At 38.7% G+C, this 23266-nt stretch overlaps 1 pseudogene; it reads left to right on the top strand.

Annotated features, from left to right (window-relative positions):
- Positions 1-19677: 19677 nt before the first annotated feature.
- On the top strand, positions 19678-20748 carry LOC128591408 (zinc finger CCCH domain-containing protein 15-like; annotated as a pseudogene).
- The last annotated feature ends 2518 nt before the right edge of the window (positions 20749-23266 follow it).

The following is a 23266-nucleotide window of genomic DNA, read 5'->3' as shown; positions in this document are numbered from 1 at the left end:
CTTTCTGTAACTGTGCCACTTACCCCCATCTAACAGTGGTGATTGCCTAAAATGTCCATCATTACATACCTCTATCTCTTTAACTTGAAGCTTTATTTTAATTAAATAAAGATGCTCTTAAAAGATATCAAAATAACTTATCATACATCAGTTTACACTAGCATGACTGGTTCACATCCAGTCTTGGATAGTGGTGGTACTTACACGTGAGGGAGGATCATCAGTGGGGCACTTGACCTCAGATGGAACTCAACAATTAATGGGTTGGGGTTAGATGAAGAAAAAGGAAATTACTAGAAATGAAGATAAATTTTACCAGCTTCAGCTATTTCACCTTGAGATACTAGTTCCACACTCAAAACGACATTGTGCCAAAAGTACTCAGAGTAAATGATAGTAACCCCAAATTTTGCCTGGTAAAAGCATATAATTATGTTGCAAAGTTATTTTTAAGGAAAAACAAGCCTGATATAAGGAAATCACTGTATTAACATAACTGATTCTATATTTACCTTAATTTCCTAAGAAGTGCACAAGATCCTGGGAAGAATCAACATTATCAAAATGTCCATACTACCCAAAGCAATATATAATTTCAACGCACTCCCTATTAAAGCTCCACTGTCATATTTTAAAGATCTTGAAAAAACAATACTTCACTTTATATGGAATCAGAAAAAACCTCGAATAGCCAAGACATTACTCAGAAATAAAAACAAAACAGGAGGAATCACACTACCAGACCTCAGACTTTACTACAAATCGATAGTGATCAAAACAGCATGGTATTGGCACAAAAACAGAGAAGTAGATATCTGGAACAGAATAGAGAACCAAGAGATGAATCCAGCTACTTACCGTTATTTGATTTTTGACAAGCCAATTAAAAACATTCAGTGGGGAAAAGATTCCCTATTTAACAAATGGTGCTGGGTGAACTGGCTGGCAACCTGCAGAAGACTGAAATTGGACCCACACCTTTCACCATTAACTAAGATAGACTCTCATTGGATTAAAGATTTAAACTTAAGACATGAAACTATAAAAATACTAGAGGAGAATGCAGGGAAAACCCTTGAAGAAATTGGTCTGGGTGAGTATTTCATGAGGAGAACCCCCCGGGCAATTGAAGCAGCTTCAAAAATACACTCCTGGGACTTGATCAAACTAAAAAGCTTCTGCACAGCTAAGAACACAGTAAGCAAAGCAAGCAGACAGCCCTCAGAATGGGAGAAGATATTTGCAGGGTATATCTCTGACAAAGGTTTAATAACCAGAATCCACAGAGAACTCAAACGCATCAGCAAGAAAAAAAAAAGGGATCCCATCGCAGGCTGGGCAAGGGATTTGAAGAGAAACTTCTCTGAAGAAGACAGGCGCACGGCCTTCAGACAAATCAAAAAATGCTCATCATCTTTAATCATCAGAGAAATGCAAATCAAAACTACTTTGAGATATCATCTAACTCCAATGAGACTAGCCTATATCACAAAATCTCAAGACCAGAGATGTTGGCGTGGATGTGGAGAAAAGGGAACACTTCTGCACTGCTGGTGGGAATGCAAATTAATACATTCCTTTTGGAAAGATATATGGAGAACACTCAGAGATCTAAAAATAGATCTGCCATTCAATCCTGTAATCCCTCTGCTGGGCATATACCCAGAAGACCAAAAATCACAACATAACAAAGATATTTGTACCAGAATGTTTATTGCAGCCCAATTCATAATTGCTAAGTCATGGAAAAAGCCCAAGTGCCCATCGATCCATGAATGGATTAATAAATTGTGGTATATGTACACCATGGAATACTATGCAGCCTTAAAGAAAGATGGAGACTTTACCTCTTTCATGTTTACATGGATGGAGCTGGAACATATTCTTCTTAGTAAAGTATCTCAAGAATGGAAGAAAAAGTACCCAATGTACTCAGCCCTACTGTGAAACTAATTTGGGGCTCTCACATGAAAGCTATAACCCAGTTACAACCTAACAATAGGGGGAAGTGGGAAAGGGGTGGGTGGGTAGAGGGAGGGGGATCGGTGGGATCATACCTGTGGTGCATCTTATAGGGGTATTTGCAAAACTTGGTAAACGTAGAATGTAAATGTTTTGGCACAGTAACTGAGATAACGCCGGAAAGGCTATGTTAACCATTGTGATAAAAATGTATCAAATGGTCTATGAAGCAAGTGTATGATGCCCCATGATCATATCAATGTATACAGTTATGATTCAATAAAAAAAAAAAAAAGAAATGCACAAGATCCTTGAAGCTATGTGATTTTTATCTGCCACTCCTATTTTATTTGCTCCTCCCACCCAATATCCTCTTCAGGCCCCCTAGCTGAGTGTGCCTGGATGCTGAAAGCATTCAAAGAGCTTCTCCCAATTTCTGATGTGCTCTGGGTAAGGAAGAAGGCACATTCTAACACATACCTCAGTTCCAGGCCTCCTGGCTTTCTTTAGAACTCATTCCCATATATGGAGAGATAAGGGGATGCAATGTAAAGAATTCTGGACTAGAAGTAGAAGGTCTGGTTTAAAGTCCCAGACCAACATTGTCAAAGTGAATTCTTAGACAAATCACTACCTATATCCCTTGAAATAAGAATGTTACCTGTCTTAACAGTATTCTTTGAGTACAAAGTGAGATAACATATGTGAAGGCACTTTGTAAACTAGAGTGCATTAATACTAGGTAAGTTTTGTTTTTATCACCTCTGAACATACTTTTATGCCTCTTCATCTCACCCTTAAAGGCCGACTGCCCACTTTGAGATCTTTCTAATTTCTTCTGCCTTCTTTATCCAACTCTCCTCTGGGTTTCTCTTATACGGCTAATATATTCAACACAATTCTGTACTTTACAAAGTATCTTATCCAATTCACTGTATATTTTATTTTTACTATTACAAAGTATCTATTCTATTCATGTATATAAGCTTTTCTGAAATTTGAATGTAGGCTCATTATTAACAAAGATCATGTCATATCCTGAAACCTCTCTTCTTTAGCTGAAAACATGAGAAGTCCCAAAAAAATGGGAACTTGACAAGCTGATTCTAAAGTGTATATGGAAAATCAAAGGCCAAAGAATAGCCAAGATACTCCTGAAACAGAATAATTATAAGATGAGGAGACTTGCTCACCAGATAGCAAAACTTAGAGGGTTATAGTAATTAAGGCAATGTTTGGTGGCATACAGATAAAGTAACCAGTAGAACAGAATAAAAAATATAGAAATTTAATATATCTCAAAAATAATACTGTGTAACACACATTCAGGAATGATTGACTATAAATGGTACTGAGACAATTGATTATATGAAAAAAATTAAACTGGATTCCTACCTCACACCATGTATAAAAATCAGTTCCAGATGGATTAAAAACTTAACTTGGAAAGGCAGACTCAAATATTTAGAAGAAATTATCTTTATGATTTTGAGGTTTGGAAATATTTCCTAAAGCAGATGGAAAAAGCAATAACATTTTTTTAAAGTCTGAAAATTTTTACTACATTAAAAGTAATAACTTCCATTCAACAAGATATCATAAAGTGAAAAAGCAAGCCATAAACTGATAGAAAGTGTTCGCAATATATCTGAGTAACAAAGAATACAAATAATAATAAAAAGACTGATCAACCAGTTTGGATAAGATCTGCAAAAGCGAGAGAGTTTTAGAGTTTGAGTCCTGACAGTTTAGAGCACCTGTGAGTGGGCTTGCCATAGACGTGTGCTTTCCACAGATATATCTTAAAGCATAAAAGTAATTCTACACAAATTCAGGGTGATCAGCTAGTAATTGAACTGCCTGCTAGGACAAAAATCATTACTTTTCTGATGGAAATAACAACGTCTAAGATCTCTACAAAGTATTAGCAACAATTTCTAGTACACAATTTAAGACTATTAGAGACATGCAATAAACAGCAAATTGACCTTGAAATGGCACAGGTGTAGGATTTAGCAGACAAGTTTAAGCACCTATATGTGTATTCAAGGATTTAAAGAAGCATATGGTCTTACTGAGTGAACAGATAGGGGATCTCAGCAATGAAATAGTTTTTTTTTTAAAGATTCATATGGAAATTGTAAAACTGAAAAGAATAACAACTGAAATGAAAAATTTACTGGATGGGCCTGATAGAATAAAGGATTAGCAAATTTGAAGATAAATGAATAAAAATTATTCAATAGAAAGAAAAAATTCAAAGAAAGGGAACTAAGCCTCAGGAACTTATAAAAAAATTACTGAACAGTCTCACATACATGTAAAGTAGGTCCCAGAAAGATAATGAAAATGGAACAGAAAGCTATTTGAGAAAAGAATGGCCAAAAGTTTTCAAAATTTAAATGTAAAGACTGACTTACAGATAAATACAGATAAAATAAATTTGTTAAAAACCACATTTAGGGAGGAACAAGATGGCAGATTAGAGACATTTTACCAGGTACTCGGTGAAACAGATAAAAGAGGACTCCAGCCATCTCTGGCTGGAAGATCCTGCCCAGAAACATCACTCCAGGGACATAGTGAAGCAGTAGGGAACTCCAGAAGCCAACAGGAGGTCAGTAGCTGAGGAAGACCAGTACAGAAGGCAAGTGCCTAGGTACAAGTAGAGGCCAGCCAGCCCTCTGGCAAAGAACTAGAGACAGAAGAGGGGTGCCCTGAAGCTTTTTGGTTTTGAATTGGGCTGCTCACTGGAACTGCCTTGGAAAGGCTTAAGTGAGCAAGTAAACTTGAACAACTTCCGGCGGCCGCAATTAAATCACTGGGTAGATGGAACTCCTATTGGCTTGACTCCTATTGGCACTGCCACTGTGTAAGGACCACCCAGGAGGAATAATCCTGAGGGTCATAGTGCACAGCTAGCTCTGGCACACCTGCTGAGCTTGAGAAGCCATCCTTGAGGTGAGTTGAACAACTCCCATACCCCTGGGAGAGCCACTCTGTTCTCCAGACACACTGTTTAGAAGGTCAAGACACGCGTGCTAAGAAATCTGATGAGAACTTCAGGATCCCAGTCCCACAGGGACTAAATGCTAGCAAAATGAGCAAGCTCTGATTGAGGGCAAATAAATCAGGAAGACAGAACCTGGTCTTCTCAGCAACTAGACAGTGACTTCTGGCCCCCATATTATACAGCAAAACCACTGTGTATATTCTATATTTCCTAAAATCACAGAGCCACCTGATGTCCAGACAATATATTGTAACATATAAATATACATATTTTTTCTTCTTATCTAAATCTTTTCCCTTAGTTTTTGTTATTGTGGCTATTATATGTTTTGTTTGTTTGTATTCTTATTTTTTAATTTTTTCTTTCTAAAATAGCAAAGGCTCCTTCATTGCTGGTATGGTTTTTAAGCCCCTTTTATTCTTTTATTCCTTCTTATTTCTCTACTTTTTTCTCTCTTTTAGTAGATATTTTTCTACTTGTCTAATCCTTCCCCCATAAATTTCTCATACAACAACTAAGATATCTCTTTTTTTACCTTCATCTTACATAATTTTATTTTTAATTTTCTGTATCTACTTTTAGTATTTTTTTCTCTCTGATCTGCTTTATTCTATTTCATTTTATATTCTATTTATGGGACAGAGCCTCATCCTGAGGCATGAGCTGGGGGGTTATGGCATTGCTCTGACTCAAAAAGGCCTTGAACTCATGTTCTAGGGTGTCCTTCTACCTTTAGCCTTTGGAAAGATGGTATAGGTAGTCCCCACTGCTGCATACTGCTGAGTTTTTTTTTAAAAAATTTGTTGGAGGTGGGGTCTTGTGTTTGTTCAGGCTAGTGTTTGCTCAGGCTACTAAGGAGTTTCTGACTGGAAGGGCCCACCCAGTCTGGCTACCAGAGCCTTGAAATTGCAAGTGTAGGTCAAAGCACCCTGACAAACACCACCATTTCTTCTATCCTTTTCTGTCCTTCTCTACTTTTTTTAAGTTTTTTCTTTCACACACACCCCCCTTTTTTAAACTTTTTCTTTCTTTTCCCCCTTATCACTCTTTATACTTTTCTAGCTTTTGGCTTTATGCCAAAAGGACACTTCAACATCTAAGAACAGAGACAAGGTAATTTAAACTGAAGGAGATAATGAAAGATAAAAGTAGGAAAAGAAAATGAACAAGAAGAAAACACAGACCCATGATCGGCACCCTCCTGGATCTCCGGAAGAGCTGCGTCCCAACCCACAATCGGCACACTCCTGGACCCTGGTAAGAGCTGCATCGGGACCCTCCCGGACCTCCAGAAGAGCTGTGCTGGGACCCACGATTGGCACACTCCCAGACCTCCATAAGACCTGTGCCAGCCCAGACCCCGGTAAGAGCTGCGCCGGGACCCGCAACCCCACCTGCCGGGCCTCCCCAAGCCCTGACCAGGAACTCTGGGAGCTGCACAAGCCCATGTCCTCCCTCCTGTACCCTCCCTGCCTCCACACCAGCCCGCTCTTCTGGCCAGGGACTCTGGTAGTCGTGTGCCCTCTGGAGTCCTCCCTGCCTCTGCACGGAGCCCTTCACCTGGCCAGAGACTGCTAGAGCATTGGGCCCTCTGTGCCAAAGTCACTGGGTGCCAGGCACTCCCAGAACCCTGTGCACCACCCGCTGCCCTGTTGCTGGACACTCCGGAGCTGCTCCCACAATCAAAACTCCCTGGCTGGGGCAGCCCCAGAAGAGCTACACAGGGTCACTCCCTACAAAGATCCAGCAAAAATAGAGTGATCCCCTGGGGTCTAATCTCGGAGAGACACCACCCCAACTCTGAGGATGGCCAGAGGCTATGGTGAAAAATAATCATGAGATGAAATCAAAGGAAAACCTCTGGCAATATGAATAATCAGAGTAGATCGACTCCCCCAAAAATCAATGCGGAAGACACAGCAGAAGATCCCATGCACAAACCAATAGCTGAGATGTCAGAAATCGAATTCAGAATCTGGATAGCAAATAAGATCGAATTAGAATTCCAAGCAGTAACCCAAAAGATATCTCAAGAATTCAACGAATTCAAAGACCAAATGACCAAAGATTTTGACACATTCAGATAAGAAGTTGCAGCCCTCAAAGATCTGAGAAACACAGTAGAATCCCTCAGTAACAGAATGAACCAAGCAGAAGAAAGGATTTCTGACATTGAAGACAAAGCTTTCAAATTCTTCCAAACTCTCAAAGAGGAAGAGAAATGGAAGGCAAAAAGAGATCACTCTCTCAGAGAGCTCTGGGATAATTAAAAGAAAACCAATATTATAGGGATCCCCGAAAGTGATGAAGTGGCTTCACAAGGAATAGAGTCTCTTCTCCATGAGATTATGAAAGAGAACTTTCCAGACATGCCAAGAGATTCTGAATTTCAGACAGCTGACAGTTTCAGAACTCCAACACGACTCAACCCGAATAAGACATCCCCCAGACACACATAATCAATTTCACTAAAGTTAATATGAAGGAGAAAATTCTGAAACCCAGACGAAAGAAAACCATTACCGACAAGGGACAGAATATTAGAATAACTGCAGATATCTCTGCTGAAACCTTTCAAGCTAGAAGAGGATGGTCAATGACTTTTAATCTCCTAAAACAAAATAACTTTCATCCCAGGATCCTGTACCCAGCTAAACTGAGTTTCATTTATGACGGAGAAATTAAATACTTCAATGACATTCACATGTTGAAGAAATTTGCCACAACTAAACCATCTCTCCAGGATATTCTCAGACCTATCCTCCATAAAGACCAACATAATCCTCCACCACAAAAGTAAACCCACCCAGAAAATTTTGATCAAATTCCAACTTCCACAGTCACAAAAGGATTAAAAATGTCCACTGGACTCTTGAAAGGCTTATCAATATTCTCAATTAATGTGAATGGTTTAAATTGTCCCCTAAAGAGGCACAGGTTGGCTGATGGCATACAAAAACTCAAGCCAGATAGCTGCTGAATACAAGAATCTCATCTTACATTAAAAGACAAATATAGCTCCCGGAGCAAGATGGCAGCCGAGTAACAGCTTCCTTGCATCTGGGCACCGTGAGTCTGGGGAGATAGGACTCCAGGCATCTCTGGCTGGTGGGAACTGCCTATCATCACTCCTATGAAAATACAGGGAGTCAGCGAGAGACTTCTGGACCCCAAGAGGAGGACTAAAACAGTGGAAAGCCGGCAAGTGGTCGCGTGTGTTCAATCCGTCTAAACCCGCCCACAACTGTAAGTTCAGTAGCAGCGAGACTGCAAACCAGAAAGGCCTTACCTGTGAACTGTTTTGATGTCCTTGGACTTGGCACTGAGTTGAACTGCCTTGGGGAAGGCCTGAGCGGGAGTGTGGAGAACTTTGGCCGTTGTCTAGGGCCCCAGTCTGAGCCGCTGAGCCAGACGGAGCTGATAGTGTTTGGCGGTGGGTCACACAGATCCATTGTCAGTGATCTGCCCCGGCAAGCTCTGCCCTCAGGGTCGCAGAGCCAGAAACGGGTGGGAGCTGGTAACCCAGCAACCAAGTAGCCTAAGGGTGGGGTCTGAGCCGCCTTGCAGCCCTAACCCTCAGGGGCAGAGTGAGATCGGTTTTGGCACACTGAGTAAGTGCATAGCCACTTCAGCAGCGATTCCAGCGAGAAAGCTGGGAAAGCTTCTGCTCAGCAAGTTTACAAGTTCAAAGTGCCTTTTAAGTAGGCTGAAGAGAGATTTAGGGTGTCTACCTGCTAGGGTTTGAGAAATCAGCAGCCTCCAGTCGTATCAGAACTGTGACTAACATCTCATACCCCAGAAGACCACGTGTTGCCCAGACAATATTCAATAACATATACAAACTGCTTTGTTTTTGGTTGTGTATTTTTTTCTTCTTTTTGTTTTTGGTTTGGTTGTTTTTTTTGTTTGTTTATTTTGACGTTGCTGATGTTCTTTTGTTTTTTTAATTTCAATCTTTTCCACACAGATCCCTTTTTCTTTCTCAATTTTCCTAGTTTAATTATAATTTCCCATTGCTGCCTTTTTTAATAACTTCAACTTCATTTTTGCTAGTGTTTCTACCGACATAATTTGGTTTTTCACCCAATTTTATCCCCGTAAAGTTTTCTGTTTGCTTCTTTTGGTTTGATTTAAAGCATTTTTGTCTTTCCTCTCTACTTGGTGGAGGTGGGGTACTGTGTCTGATCAGGTTAGCAAAGAACTGCTGACCTCAAGGGAACCACGCAACTGGGCACCCCCAGAAGGTGGGGTTTTTTAAGGTTGTGTCAAAGTACCCTACTGTACACCTATATTGCCCTGTCTCCCTCTTTCTGTGCCTCTCTTCTTTTTGTCAATATTCCTTATACCCACCCCCTCTCCTTTCTCTATCTTTCTTTTTTTCTTATCACTCGGTCCTCCTTTCTTTCATCCCCTTTTTTTGCTCTTCAACCTTCTCACCCTTCTGGTCCTATAACCCTTAGTCCACAGGCACAAGAACTTAAAGAGCAAGAGGAAGTGAAAGGAAAATTAGGGCAAGGAAACAGATAAAAGAAATCACTCATGAGGAAGAATCAGCAGAAAACTCCAGGCAACATGAAGAACCAGTCTAGAACAACCCCACCAAGGGACCATGAGGTAGCTACTGCAGATGATTCCACCAGTATAGAAATGTTAGGAATGACAGAAAGGGAATTTAGAATACACATGTTGAAAACAATGAAAGAAATGATGGAAACAATGAAGGAAATTGCTAATAAAGTGGAAAATAACCAAAAGGAAATCCAAAAACAGAATCAAATAAGAGATGAACGATATGAAGAATATAAAAAGGATATAGCAGACCTGAAGGAACTGAAACAGTCAATTAGGGAACTTAAAGATACAATGGAAAGTATCAGCAACAGGTTAGACCATGCAGAAGAAAGAATTTCAGAGGTAGAAGACAAAGTTCTTGAGATAACTCAGACAGTAAAAGAGGCAGAAAAGAAGAGAGAGAAAGCAGAACGTTCACTGTCAGAATTATGGGACTTTATGAAGCGTTCCAACATACGAGTTATAGGAATTCCAGAAGGGGAAGAAGAATGCCCCAGAGGAATGGAAGCCATACTAGAGAATATTATAAAAGAAAATTTCCCAAACATCACCAAAGAGTCTGACACACTGCTTTCAGAGGGCTATCGGACCCCGGGTCGCCTCAACTCTAACCGAGCTTCTCCAAGACACATTGTGATGAACCTGTCCAAAGTCAAGACAAAAGAAAAGATTCTGCAAGCTGCCAGGAGTAAGCGCCAGTTGACCTACAGGGGCAAATCCATCAGAGTGACCGCAGACTTCTCTAATGAAACTTTCCAAGCAAGAAGACAATGGTCATCTACCTTTAATCTACTTAAACAGAACAATTTTCAGCCCAGAATTCTGTACCCTGCTAAGCTAAGCTTCAGAATTGACGGAGAAATCAAATCATTTACGGATATACAAACATTGAGGAAATTCGCCACAACAAGACCAGCTCTACAGGAAATACTTCAACCTGTTCTGCACACTGACCACCACAATGGATCAGCAGCAAAGTAAGAACTCAGAAATCAAAGGACAAAACCTAACCTCCACACTGATGCAAAAGATAAAATTAAGCAATGGACTCTCACCAAATAAGACGAATAGAATACTACCACACTTATCAATTATCTCAATAAATGTTAATGGCCTGAATTCCCCACTGAAGAGACATAGATTGGCTGACTGGATTAAAAAACACAAGCCATCCATTTGCTGTCTGCAAGAAACACACCTGGCCTCAAAAGACAAATTAAAGCTCCGAGTCAAGGGTTGGAAGACAATTTTTCAGGCAAACGGAATTCAGAAGAAAAGAGGAGTTGCAATCTTATTTTCAGATACATGTGGATTTAAAGCAACTAAAGTCAAAAAAGACAAAGATGGTCACTTTATATTGGTCAAGGGAAAACTACAACAAGAAGACATTTCCATTCTAAATATTTATGCACCCAATTTAAATGCTCCCAGATTCTTGAAGCAGACCTTACTCAGTCTGAGCAATATGATATCTGATAATACCATCATAACAGGGGACTTTAACACACCTCTTACAGAGCTGGACAGATCCTCTAAACAGAAATTAAACAAAGATGTAAGAGATTTAAATGAGACCCTAGAACAACTATGCTTGATAGATGCATATAGAACACTCCACCCCAAAGATAAAGAATATACATTCTTCTCACCACCCCATGGAACATTCTCCAAAATTGATCATATCCTGGGACACAAAACAAATATCAACAGAATCAGAAGAATTGAAATTTTACCTTGTATCTTTTCAGACCATAAGGCACTAAAGGTGGAACTCGACTCTAACAAAAATGCTCAAGCCCACCCAAAGGCATGGAAATTAAACAATCTTCTGTTGAATAACAGATGGGTGAAGGAAGAAATAAAACAGGAAATCATTAACTTCCTTGAGCATAACAACAATGAAGACACAAACTACCAAAACCTGTGGGATACTGCAAAAGCAGTTTTGAGAGGAAAATTCATCGCTTTAGATGCCTACATTCGAAAAACAGAAAGAGAGCACATCAACAATCTCACAAGAGATCTTATGGAATTGGAAAAAGAAGAACAATCTAAGCCTAAACTCAGTAGAAGAAAAGAAATATCCAAAATCAAATCAGAGATCAATGAAATTGAAAACAAAAGAATCATTCAGAAAATTAATGAAACAAGGAGTTGGTTTTTTGAAAAAATAAATAAAATAGATAAACCATTAGCCAGACTAACTAGAAATAGAAAAGTAAAATCTCTAATAACCTCAATCAGAAACGATAAAGGGGAAATAACAACTGATCCCACAGAGATACAAGAGATCATCTCTGAATACTACCAGAAACTCTATGCCCAGAAATTTGACAATGTGAAGGAAATGGATCAATATTTGGAATCACACCCTCTCCCTAGACTTAGCCAGGAAGAAATAGACCTCCTGAACAGACCAATTTCAAGCACTGAGATTAAGGAAACAATAAAAAAGCTTCCAACTAAAAAATGCCCTGGTCCAGATGGCTTCACTCCAGAATTCGATCAAACCTTCAAGGAAGAGCTTATTCCTGTACTGCAGAAATTATTCCAAAAAACTGAGGAAGAAGGAATCTTCCCCAACACATTCTATGAAGCAAACATCACCCTGATACCAAAACCAGGAAAAGACCCAAACAAAAAGGAGAATTTCAGACCAATCTCACTCATGAACATAGACGCAAAAATTCTCAACAAAATCCTAGCCAATAGATTACAGCTTATCATCAAAAAAGTCATTCATCATGATCAAGTAGGCTTCATCCCAGGGATGCAAGGCTGGTTTAACATACGCAAGTCCATAAACGTTATCCACCATATTAACAGAGGCAAAAATAAAGATCACATGATCCTCTCAATAGATGCAGAAAAAGCATTTGATAAAATCCAGCATCCTTTTCTAATTAGAACACTGAAGAGTATAGGCATAGGTGGCACATTTCTAAAACTGATTGAAGCTATCTATGACAAACCCACAGCCAATATTTTACTGAATGGAGTAAAACTGAAAGCTTTTCCTCTTAGAACTGGAACCAGACAAGGTTGTCCTCTGTCACCTTTACTATTCAACGTAGTGCTGGAAGTTCTAGCCAATACAATTAGGCAAGACAAGGAAATAAAGGGAATCCAAATGGGAGCAGAGGAGGTCAAACTCTCCCTCTTTGCTGACGACATGATCTTATACTTAGAGAACCCCAAAGACTCAACCACAAGACTCCTAGAAGTCATCAAAAAATACAGTAATGTTTCAGGATATAAAATCAATGTCCACAAGTCAGTAGCTTTTGTATACACCAATAACAGTCAAGATGAGAAGCTAATTAAGGACACAACTCCCTTCACCATAGTTTCAAAGAAAATGAAATACCTAGGAATATACCTAACGAAGGAGGTGAAGGACCTCTATAAAGAAAACTATGAAATCCTCAGAAAGGAAATAGCAGAGGATATTAACAAATGGAAGAACATACCATGCTCATGGATGGGAAGAATCAACATTGTTAAAATGTCTATACTTCCCAAAGCTATCTACCTATTCAATGCCATTCCTATCAAAGTATCTACATCGTACTTTCAAGATTTGGAAAAAATGATTCTGTGTTTTGTATGGAACCGGAAAAAACCCCGTATAGCTAAGGCAGTTCTTAGTAACAAAAATAAAGCTGGGGGCGTCAGCATACCAGATTTTAGTCTGTACTACAAAGCCATAGTGCTCAAGACAGCATGGTACTGGCACAAAAACAGAGACATAGACACTTGGAATCGAATTGAACACCAAGAAATGAAACTAACATCTTACAACCACCTAATCTTTGATAAACCAAACAAGAACTTACCTTGGGGGAAAGACTCCCTATTCAATAAATGGTGTTGGGAGAACTGGATGTCTACATGTAAAAGACTGAAACTGGACCCACACCTTTCCCCACTCACAAAAATTGATTCAAGATGGATAAAGGACTTAAATTTAAGGCATGAAACAATAAAAATCCTCAAAGAAAGCATAGGAAAAACACTGGAAGATATTGGCCTGGGGGAAGACTTCATGAAGAAGACTGCCATGGCAATTGCAACAACATCAAAAATAAACAAATGGGACTTCATTAAACTGAAAAGCTTCTGTACAGCTAAGGACACAATAACCAAAGCAAAGAGACAACCTACACAATGGGAAAGGATATTTGCATATTTTCAATCAGACAAAAGCTTGATAACCAGGATCTATAGAGAACTCAAATTAATCCACATGAAAAAAGTCAACAATCCCTTATATCAATGGGCAAGAGACATGAATAGAACTTTCTCTAAAGATGACAGACGAATGGCTAACAAACATATGAAAAAATGTTCATCATCTCTATATATTAGAGAAATACAAATCAAAACAACCCTGAGATATCATCTAACCCCAGTGAGAATGGCCCACATCTCAAAATCTCAAAACTGCAGATGCTGGCGTGGATGTGGAGAGAAGGGAACACTTTTACACTGCTGGTGGGACTGCAAACTAGTACAACCTTTCTGGAAGGAAGTATGGAGAAACCTCAAAGCACTCAACCTAGACCTCCCATTCGATCCTGCAATCCCATTACTGGGCATCTAACCAGAAGGAAAAAAATCCTTTTATCATAAGGACACTTGTACTAGACTGTTTATGGCAGCTCAATTTACCATTGCCAAAATGTGGAAACAGCCTAAATGCCCACCAACCCAGGAATGGATTAACAAGCTGTGGTATATGTATACCATGGAATACTATTCAGCTATTAAAAAAAATGGAGACTTTACATCCTTCGTATTAACCTGGATGGAAGTGGAAGACATTATTCTTAGTAAAGCATCACAAGAATGGAGAAGCATGAATCCTATGTACTCAATCTTGATATGAGGACAATTAATGACAATTAAGTTTATGGGGGGGGGAAGCAGAAAGAGGGATGGAGGGAGGAGGGTGGGGCCTTAGTGTGTGTCACACTTTATGGGGGCAAGACATGATTGCAAGAGGGACTTTACCTAACAATTGCAATCAGTGTAACTGGCTTATTGTACCCTCAATGAATCCCCAACAATAAAAAAAAAAAAAGACAAATATAGACTCAAGGTGAAGGGATGGTCATCTATACTCCAGGCAAATGGAAAGCAGAAAAAAGCAGGCATTGCGATCCTATTCGCAGACACAATAGGATTTAAACCACCCGAAATAAGGAAGGATAAGGATGGACACTTCATATTTGTCAAAGGTAATACTCAATATGATGAGATTTCAATTATTAATATTTATGCACCCAACCATAACGCACCTCAATTTATAAGAGAAACTCTAACAGACATGAGCAACTTGATTTCCCCCAGTTCCATAGTAATTGGAGATTTTAACACCCCTTTAGCAGTGCTGAATAGATCCTCCAAAAAGAAGCTAAGCAAAGAAATCTTAGATTTAAACTTAACCATTCAACATCTGGACGTAACAGACATCTACAGAACATTTCATCCCAACAAAACTGAATACACATTCTTTTCATCAGTCCACGGAACATACTCCAAAATCGACCACATCCTAGGCCACAAATCTAACCTCAGAAAATTTTTAAAAAATAGAAATTATTCCTTATATCCTCTCAGACCATCATGGAATAAAAGTTGAACTCAATAACAACAGAAATCTGCATACCCATACAAGAACATGGACGCTAAATAACCTTATGCTGAAGGAAAAATGGGTTATAGACGAGAGTAAGAAGGAAATCACCAAATTTTTGGAACAAAACAACAATCAAGACGTGAATTATCAGAACCTCTGGGATACTGCAAAGGCAGTCCTAAGAGGGAAATTTATAGCACTGCAAGCCTTCCTCAAGAAAACGGAAAGAGAGGAAGTTAATAACTTAATGGGACATCTCAAGCAACTGGAGAAGGAAGAACACTCCAACCCCAAACCCAGCAGAAGAAAAGAAATAACCAAAATCACAGAAGAATTAAATGAAATTGAAAACAAGAGAATTATATAACAGATCAATAAATCCAAAAGTTGGTTTTTTGAAAAGATCAATAAAATAGATAAACCTTTGGCCAACCTAACCAGGAAAACAAGAGTAAAATCTCTAATTTCATCAATCAGAAATGGTAACGATGAAATAACAACAGACCCCTCAGAAATTCATAAAATCCTTAACGAATACTACAAGAAACTCTACTCTCAAAAATATAAAAATCTGAAAGAAATCGACCAATACTTGGAAGTGCACCACCTACCAATACTTAGCCAGAATGAAGTGGAAATGTTGAACAGGCCTATATCAAGTTCTTAAATAGCATCAACTATACAAAATCTCCCTAAAAAGAAAAGCCCAGGACCAGATGGCTTTATGTCAGAATTCTACCAAACCTTTAAAGAAGAACTAGTATCTATATTACTAAACCTCTTCCAAAATATAAAAAAAGAAGGAATACTACCCAACACATTTTATGAAGCAAACGTCACCTTGATCCCCAAACCAGGGAAAGACCCAACAAGAAAAGAAAATTATACACCAATATCACTAATGAATATTGATGCAAAAATACTCAATAAGATAGTAACAAAAAGAATCCAAAAATACATCAAAAAAATTATACACCATGACCAAGTGGGATTTATCCCAGGGTCTCAAGGCTGGTTCAATATACGTAAATCTATAAATGTAATTCAGCACATAAACAAACTAAAAAATAAAGATCATATGATTCTCTCAATTGATACAGAAAAAGCTTTTGATAATATCCAGCATCCCTTCATGATCAGAACACTTAAGAAAATTGGTATAGAAGGGACATTTCTTAAACTGATAGAGGCCATCCAGAGCAAACCCACAGCCAATATTGTATTGAATGGAGTTAAATTGAAATCATTTCCACTTAGATCAGGAACCAGTCAAGGTTGCCCATTGTCTCTATTGCTCTTTAACATTGTAATGGAAGTTTTAGCCATTGCTATTAGGGAAGAAAAGGCAATCAACAGTATCCACATAGGGTCAGAAGAGATTGAACTTTCACTCTTCGCAGATGACATGATCGTATATCTGGAAAACACTAGGGATTCTACTACAAAACTTTAGAAGTGATCAAGGAATACAGCAATGTCTCAGGCTACAAAATCAACACCCATAAATCTGTAGCCTTTATATATACCAACAATAGCCAAGCCGAAAAAACAGTCAAGGACTCTATTCCTTTCACAGTAGTGCCAAAGAAGATGAAATATTTGGGAGTATACCTAACAAAGGACGTGAAAGATCTCTACAAAGAGAACTATGAAACTTTAAGAAAAGAAATAGCTGAAGATGTTAACAAATGGAAAAACATACCATGCTCATGGCTGGGAAGAATCAACACTGTTAAAATATCTATACTACCCAAAATAATATATAATTTTAATGCAATTCCTATTAAAGCTCCATTGTCATATTTTAAAGATCTTTAAAAAATAATACTTCGTTTTATATGGAATCAGAAAAAAACTCGAACAGCCAAAACGTTACTCAGAAATAAAAATACTGCAGGAGGAATCATGCTACCAGACCTGAAATTGTACTATAAATCGATAGTGATCAAAACAGCATGGTGGGCGGCGCCTGTGGCTCAGTGAGTAGGGCGCCGGCCCCATATGCCGAGAGTGGTGGGTTCAAACCCAGCCCCGGCCAAACTGCAACAAAAAATAGCCGGGCGTTGTGGCGGGCACCTGTAGTCCCAGCTGCTCGGGAGGCTGAGGCAAGAGAATCATGTAAGCCCAAGAGCTGGAGGTTGCTGTGAGCCGTGTGACGCCACGGCACTCTACCAAGGGTGGTACAATGAGACTCTGTCTCTACAAAAAAAAAAAAAAAAACAGCATGGTATTGGCACAAAAACAGAGAAGTAGATGTCTGGAACAGAATAGAGAACCAAGAGATGAATCCAGCTACTTACCGTTATTTGATCTTTGACAAGCCAATTAAAAACATTCAGTGGGGAAAAGATTCCCTATTGAACAAATGGTGCTGGGTGAACTGGCTGGCAACCTGTAGAAGATTGAAACTGGACCCACACCTTTCACCATTAACTAAGATAGACTCTCACTGGATTAAAGATTTAAACTTAAGACATGAAACTATAAAAATACTTGAAGAAATCGGCCTGGGTGAATATTTTATGAGGAGGACTCCCCAGGCAATTGAAGCAGTATCAAAAATACATTACTGGGACCTGATCAAACTACCCTGTTTCCCCGAAAATAAGACAGTGTCTTATTTTAAGGTGTGCTCCCAAAGATGCGCTAGGTCTTATTTTTCAGGGGACGTCTTATCTTTCCTGTAAATAGGTCTTATTTTCAGATGATGTCTTATTTTCGGGGAAACAGGGTAAAAAGCTTCTGCACAGCCAAGAACATAGTAAGTAAAGCAAGCAGACAGCCCTCAGAATGGGAGAAAATATTTGCAGGTTATACCTCCGATAAAGGTCTAATAACCAGAATCCACAGAGAACTCAAACGTATTAGCAAGAAAAGAACAAGTGATCCCATCTCAGGGTGGGCAAAGAACTTGAAGAGAAACATCTCTAAAGAACACAGATGCATGATCTACAGACACATGAAAAAAAGCTCAGCATCCTTAATCATCTGAGAAATGCAAATCAAAACTACTTTGAGATATCACCTAGCACCAGTAAGAGTAGCCCAGATAACAAAATCCCAAATCCAGGGCAGTACCTGTGGCTCAAAGGGTTGGGGTGCAGCCCCATATGCCAGAGGTGGCAGGTTCAAAGCAGCCCCGGCCAGAAACTGCAAAATCCCAAAACCAGAGATGTTGGTGTGGATGCAGAGAAAAGGGCACACTTTTACACTGTTGGTGGGACTACAGACTAATACCTTCCTTTTGGAAGAATGTTTGGAGAATACTTAGAGATCTAAAAGTAGACCTGCCATTCGATCCTATAATTGCTTTACTAGGTATATCCCCAGAAGATCAAAAATCACAATATAACAAAGACATCTGTACCAGAATGTTTATTGCAGCCCAATGCATAATTGCTAAGTCATGGAAGAAGCCCAAGTGCCCACTGACCCACGAATGGACTAGCAAATTGTGGTACATGTATACCATTGAATATTGTGCAGCCTTAAAGAAAGGGAGACTTTACCTCTTTCATGCTTACATGGATGGAGCTGGAACATATTCTTCTTAGCAAAGTATCTCAAGAATGGAGGAAAAAGTATCCAATGTACTCAGCCCTACTTTGAAGCTAATTTATAGCTTTCATATGAAGACTATAACCCAACTATAGCACAAGAATATGGAGAAAGGGCCAAAGAAGGGGAAGAGAGGGAGGGAGTAAGGGTGGAGGAAGGGTAATGGGTGGGGCCACACCTACGGTGCATCTTAGAATGGGTACAGGCGAAACCTACTAAATGCAGAATACAAATGTCTACATACAATAACTAAGAAAATGCCATGAAGGCTACATTGAACAGTTTGATTAGAATATTTCAGATTGTATATGAAACCAGCACATTGTACCCCTTGATTGCACAAATGTACACAGCTATGATTTAATAATAAAAATAAAGAAAAAAGAAAACACACATGAGGAAGAACCAACAAAAAAATTCTGGCAACATTAAAAACCAGAACAGAGTCACCTCCCAAGGGATCATGAGGTAGCTACAGCAGCAGATTCCACTTATAAAGAAAAATGGAAATGACAGAAAGGGAATTTAAAATATGGATGACAAAAACAATTAAGGGAATTGAAGAAAAATGGGAAAAAATCAAAAGGAAAACCCCCCAAAGAGTGGCTGGGCACCCATAGCTCAGTGGTTAGGGCAGCTGCCAGGTATAGCAGGGCTGGTGGATTTGATCCCAGTCCAGGCCTGCTAAACAACAATGAAAACAAGAACAACAACAACAACAAAAAAATAGGGCATTGTGGCGGGCACCTATAGTTGCAGCTACTAGGGAGACTGAGGCAGGGGAATTACTTGAGCCCAGGATTGTGAAGTTGCTGTGAGCTATGACACAACAGCACTCTACAGAGGGTGACAGAGTGAGACTCTGTCTCAATTTAAAAAAAAAAAAAGAAAGAAAAGAAAACCCCCACCCCAGCCTGATGGTATCCAGCTGCGCTTAAGTGTGGCCGCTGTCATCTTTCTCCTCAATGCCCCCCAAGAAACAAGCCGGGGGCAGTAAAAAGGCAGAGCAGAAAAAGAAGATTATTGAAGACAAAACTTTTGGTTTAAAGAATAAGAAAGGAGCAAAGCAACAAAAGTTTATCAAGGCTGTCACACATCAAGTTAAATTTGGTCAATAAAACCCACGTCAGGTAGCACAGAGTGAAGTTGAAAAGAAATTCAAGAAAGATGACAAGAAGAAAGAATTGCAGGAACTAAATGAGCTGTTCAAACCTGTAGTTGCTGCTCAAAAAATAAGTAAAGGTGCAGATCCCAAATCTGTGGTGTGTGCATTCTTCAAGCAAGGATAGTGTTCTTAAGGAGATAAGTGTAAGTTTTCTCATGACTTAACTCTGGAGAAAAAATGTGAAAAGAGAAGTGTTTACATTGATACAAGAGATGAAGAACTGGAAAAATATACTATGGATAATTGGGATGAGAAAAAGCTGGAAGAAGTAGTGAAAGAGAAGCACAGTGAGGAGGAAAAGAAAAAACCCAAAACTCAAATAGTATGCAAGCATTTCCTTGAAGCTACTGAAAACAACAAATATGGCTGGTTTGGGGTATGCCCTGGAAGGGGTGATATTTGCATGTATCATCATGCACTTCCTCCTGGATTTGTGTTGAAAAAAGATAAAAATAAAGAAGAAAAAGAAGAGAAATTTCATTAGAAGATCTCATTGAAAGAGAGCATTCTGCCCTAGGTCCAAACGTTACCAAAATCACTCTAGAATCTTTTCTTGCATGGAAGAAAAGGAAAAGATAAGAGAAAATTCATAAACTTGAACAAGATATGGAAAGATGGAAAGCAGACTTCAAAGCAGGAAAAGCATTAGTGATCAGCGGCCGAGAAGTGTTTGAATTTCATCCTGAGCTGGTCAATGATGATGATGAGGAAGCGGATGACACCCGGTATACACAGGGAACAGGTGGTGACGAGGTTGATGATTCAGTAAGTGTAAATGACATAGATTTAAGCTTATATGTCCCAAAGGAATGGAATCACTACTGGAGGATATCATAAATGACAATTTCTCAAACATGACCAAGGATTCCAACACACTCCTTTTAAAGGGATATCAAACCCCAGGTAATCTAAACACAAACACAGCATCTCCAGGACACATGGTAATGAACCTGTACAAAGTAAAGACAAAAGAGAAAATTCTGCAAGCAGCCAGGAGTAAGAGCCAATAGACCTAAAGCGGCAGGTCCATTAGGGTGACAGCAGACTTTTCATCCAAAATTATTTTCAGCCTAGAATTCTGTATCATACTAAACTAAGCTTCAAAATCAATGGAAAAATCAAATTATTGCTGATATGCAAACTTGCAGGAAATTCGCCACAGCAAGACCAGCTTTGTAGGAAATAATTAGACCTATTCTCCACACAGATCATCACAATGGCCCACAAGGAAAGCAAACTACCAGAAACTAAAGGACAAAAACCTAGCATCTACAATGGCATTAAAGGATAAAACTAGCAATGGACTTTCACAAAATAAAATGACTAGAACTCCACCACACTTATCAATTCTCTTGATAAATGTAAATGGCTTGAATTCCCCACTGAAGAGGCACAGGCTGGCCAATTGGATAAAAAAAAAAAAAAGCACAAGCTATCTCTATGCTGTCTCCGCAAAACACATCTAACTTTGAAGAACAAAACAAGACTCAAGGTGAAGGACTAGAAAACAATATTTCAAGCAAATGGAAATCAGGAGAAGGGAGGGTGTTGCAATCTTGTTTTGAGGTACAACTGGATTTAAAGCAAGCAAAGTTACAAAGACAAGGATGATCACTTCATACTGGTCAAGGGAACAATCAACAAGAGGATGTTTCAATTATAAATATTTATGTTCCCAACTTAAATGCTCCCAGATTTAGGAAACAGACTTTATTGATCTGAGGAATATGATATCCTATAACACCATAATAGCAAGGGTCTTTAACACCCCTCTGCCAGAACTGGACAGATCCTCTATACAGAAACTAAACAAAGATACAAGAGACTGAAATACAAACTTAGAATAATTGGGCTTAATAGATATATTCAAAACACATTATCCCAAAGCTAAGAAATGTATATTCTTCTCATAAGCCCATCGAATATTCTCCAAAATAGATCATGTCCTATGACACAAGTCAAACATCAACAAAATCAAAATAATTAAAATTACACCTTGTATCTTTTCAAACCATGAGACAATAAAGATGGAACTCAACTCCAACAAAAATTTTCATCCCCACACAAAGGAATGAAAACTAAACAACCTTATGCTGAATAACAGTTGAATCAAGGAACAGATAAAGGAGGAAATTATTAAATTCCTTGAACAAAACAACAATAAAGACAAGCTACTAAAACTTATGGGATACTACAAAAGCAATCCTAAGAAGAAAATTTATTGCATTAGATACCCACATCCAAAAAACACAAAGAACATCAACACCCTAATGAATCATTTTAAGGAAATGGAAAAGGAAGAACAATTCAATCCCAAATCTACCAGAGAAAAGAAATACCCAAAATTAAATCAGAAATAAATGAAATTAAAAATAAAAGAATCATTCAGAAAAATTAATGAAAAAAAGATAGTTCTTCAAAAAAATAAATAAAATTGATAAACTGTTGGCCAGACTAACTATAAACAGAAAAGTAATATCTCTAGTAATCTCAATCAGAATGAAAAAAAGGGGAATAACAATAGATACTACAGAGATATAAGAGATTATCTCTGACTACTATAATAAACTCTATGCACACTGTAGTCCCAGCTACTCGGGAGGCTGAGGCAAGAGAATCGCTTAAGCCCAGGAGTTGGAGGTTGCTGTGAGCTGTGTGAGGCCACGGCACTCTACCGAGGGCCATAAAGTGAGACTCTGTCTCTAAAAAAAAAAATAAATAAAAAAAAAAAAATAAACTCTATGCACAGAAATTTGACAAGCTGGAGGAAATGGACCAATACCCGGAGTCACGCCATCTCCCTAGACTTAACGAGGAAGAAACAGGTCTCTTGAATAGACTAATATCAAGCACTGAGATCAAAGAAACAAGAAAAAAGCTTCCAACAAAAAAAATGCCTGGCCCAGATGGCTTCACACCAGAATTCTATCAAACCTTCAAAGAAGAGCTTATATTGGAAGGGGGAGAAGCAGTGGAGGGAGGGTTATTGGCAGGCTCTTACCTAATGTACAAAAGGCAGGGTACATTTCAAAACAACTAAGAGTATATTATAAATATCTTACCATAAAAATAAGTAAACAAGGTGATGGTTATATTAGTTTGATTGAAACATTCCACATTGTATATCAAATCATCGCATTGTACCCCATAAATGTATACAGTTATGATTTAATAAAAATTAAGTTAAAAAAAAAGAAGAGTTTATATCCATACTGCAGAAATTATTCCAAAAAATTTTGAGAGGGAAGAAATCTTCCCCAACATGTTCTATGAAGCAAACATCACCCTGATACCAAAACCAGGAAAAGACCCAACTAAAAAGGAGAATTTCAGATCAATTTCACTAATAAATATA

This window comes from Nycticebus coucang, chromosome 8 (genome assembly GCF_027406575.1).
Source record: "Nycticebus coucang isolate mNycCou1 chromosome 8, mNycCou1.pri, whole genome shotgun sequence".
NCBI lineage: Eukaryota > Metazoa > Chordata > Mammalia > Primates > Lorisidae > Nycticebus > Nycticebus coucang.
Note: the sequence above shows the minus strand (reverse complement) of the source record. Positions and strands in the feature narration are given on the sequence as shown.